Here is a 2740-nt window from a genome sequence, read left to right as displayed (position 1 = left end):
GTCTGTCTGCCTCTGTGTCTGTCTGTGTCTCTTTGTCTGTCTCTCTGTGTCTGTCTGTCTTTGTCTCTCTGTCTCTGACTCTGTCCATGTCCGTGTCTATGTCTCTGTCTGTCTGTCCTCTGTGTCTGTCTGTCTGCTCTGTTTGTGTATCTCTGTGTCTCTGTCTGTCTGTCAGTCTTTGTCTCTTTCTGTCTCTGTTTGTCTATCTGTGTCCCATCTGTCTGTCCCAGTGTCTGAGTCTGTCTCTGTGTCTCTCTGTGTCTGTCTGTCTCTGTCTTTGTCAGTCTGTTCCTCTGTCTCTTTTTGTGTCTGTCTGTCTTGCTCTATGTTTATCTTGCTCTGTGTCTGTCTGTCTGTTCTGTTTGTGTCTGTCTCGCTCTATCTCCCTTTCTCTGTCTGTCTGTCTCTCTGTGTCTGTCTGTCTGTCCGTCTCGGTGTCTCTCTTTCTCTTTCTGTGTCTGTCTGTCTGTCTTTGTCTCTCTGTGTCTCTGACTCTGTCCATGTCCGTGTTTATGTCTGTCTGTCTGTCTGTCTATCTCTAGCTCTGCCTTGATCCATCTGTCTCTCTGTCTCTGTCTGTCTTTCTGTGTCTGTCTGTGTTTCTGTCTGTCTCTGTCTCTGTCTGTCTATGCCTGTCCATGGTCTGTGTCTGTCTGTCTTTGTCTCTCTGTCTCTGTCTGTCTCCTCTGTCAGTCTGTCTGTGTCTCGTTCTCTCTTTCTTTGTCTGTCTGTGTCTGTCAGTCTACTTCTGTCTCTGTCTTTCTGTCTGTCCGTCTGTGTCTGCCTGTCCATGTCTGTCTCACTGTCTGTCTGTCTCTGTCTCATTCTGTCTTTGTCTGTCTCGGTCTGTCTGTCATCAGTCTACTTCTGACTTCTGTGTCTGTCTGTCTCTTTGTCTTTCTGTCTCTGTCTCCTGTGTCTGTCTGGGTCTCGTTCTGTCTTTCTTTGTCTGTCTGTGTCAGTATCTGTCTGTCTGTGTCTCTCTGTCATTCTCTGTCTGTCTTTCATGTCTGTCTGTCATTCTCTGTGTCTGTCTGTCTTTCTCTATGTCTGTGTCTGTCTCTGCCTCTGTCTGTCTGTCCATCTGTCTGTCTGTGTCTCTCTCTGCGTCCATCTGTGTGTCTGTCTCTGTCTGTCTTTGTCCCAGTGTCTGTCTGTTTTGCTCTATGTCTGTCCGTCTCTGTCTGTCTCTCTCTGTCATTCCCTGTCTGTCTGGCTCTGCCTCTGTCTGTCTGTCTGTCTCTCTGTCTGTCATTCTGTGTCTCTCTGTCTATACCTGCCCATGTCTCTGTCTTCTCTGTCTGTCTGTCCATCTATCTGTCTGTGTCTCTCTGTGTCCATCTCTGTGTCTGTCTTTGTCCCAGTGTCTGTCTGACTCTGTCTCACTGTCCCTGTGTCTGTCTGTCAGTCTCTCTGTCTCTGGGAACCGCGCATGCGCGTTGCAGGGCAGCGCAGCCCACTCCCGCGCAGGCGCAGATCTGTACCCCGCAGAGCCCGGGAGCACACGCATGCGTGTTCCTGCTCGGCGGGGGGGGGGGGGGGGGGGGGGAGGGGGAGGGGGGGAAGGACGGGGCGTGCTGGCTCATGCATGTGCGGTGCAGCGCGGAGGACCTCCCCCCCCCAGGTGGCACGCATGCGCAGTACCAACCAGAGCAACCGAGGGAATCCCACGCATGCACGCACCACACGCGCGGCCCGGACGGTACCGGCCGACTCACCCAGTGCGCATGCGCAATGCGGACGGAACCTCGATCCTCCGGGGTCCCCTAGGCACCTCCCGGCGGACTCAGGCTGTGCGCATGCGCAACTCGACCCTCCAGGGTCCGCTCTGCACCTCCCGGCCGATTCAACCTGTGCGCATGCGCCGTGGGTCCACACGCGGGAGGGCAGAGGGAACAAGCAGCCAAGGGACACGCATGCGCAGCGGCGCTCCGCCGGGAGCGCTAGGCCCCACCCCGCTGACGAACCCTGTGCGCATGCGCATTGGCGCAGGCTGGCTCAGCCCCTCCCAGCTGTCTAACCCTGTGCGCAAGCGCAATGGCGCTCCGCCAGGCCGGCTCAGCCTGTCCCCGCTGAAGAACCCTCTGCGCATGCGCAATAGCCCTCCGCTGGGAGCGTTCGGCCCCTCCCTGCTAACCCTATGTGCATGGGCAGTGGCGCTCCGCCGAGAGCGCGCGCATGCGCGCCCGCGTCTTGGCGCCGGCTGATGACATCGACGCGACGGCGACGGCGGCCGCGCCCGGAAATGCAGCCGTGGCGGGGCCGCGGAGCGTCGCCGCCGCCGCCGCCATGGCCACCGCTACGCCGTCCGCATCCGGAAGCGGAAGCGCTTAGGACCCCCGAGGACGCCGCCCCGGGCCGCCCCCGGGTCACCGTCGGTGCGTGGAGGCCTCCGGGACGCAGCGCCTTTAAGAGGCGGGGCCGCGGGGAGGGCGTGGCTTTTGGGAGGGGCGTGGTGTCGCGGTGGGCGTGGTGTCGCGGTGGGCGTGGCCTGCAGGGCGTGGAGCTGACGGGAGAGTCAGTGGGGGGCGTGGCCTGGAACAGAGGCCATTGGGCCGCTGGGGCTTGGGGGCGTGTTCTGGAAAGACACCATTGGGCGGCTGGAGGTAATGCCATTGGTCGGCTGGGCTGGGGGGCGTGGCTCGGAAGTAAAGCCATTGGGACGCTGGGCCTAGGGGGCATGCATGGCCTGGCAGGAACTAGGCTATTGAGGGTCCTGGCTTTGGGGGCATGGCTTGGA

The 2740-nt window shown here is 59.3% G+C and overlaps 1 pseudogene; it reads right to left on the bottom strand.

Moving 5' to 3' along the window:
• The window catches only part of LOC122119507, an 8948-nt pseudogene extending 6657 nt beyond the window's left edge, over positions 1-2291 (bottom strand).
• Positions 2292-2740: the final 449 nt, after the last annotated feature.

The sequence above is a fragment of the Dipodomys spectabilis genome, unplaced genomic scaffold, assembly GCF_019054845.1.
Source record: "Dipodomys spectabilis isolate Male_0828 unplaced genomic scaffold, ASM1905484v1 ptg000171l, whole genome shotgun sequence".
In the NCBI taxonomy this organism is placed as follows: domain Eukaryota; kingdom Metazoa; phylum Chordata; class Mammalia; order Rodentia; family Heteromyidae; genus Dipodomys; species Dipodomys spectabilis.
Note: the sequence above shows the minus strand (reverse complement) of the source record. Positions and strands in the feature narration are given on the sequence as shown.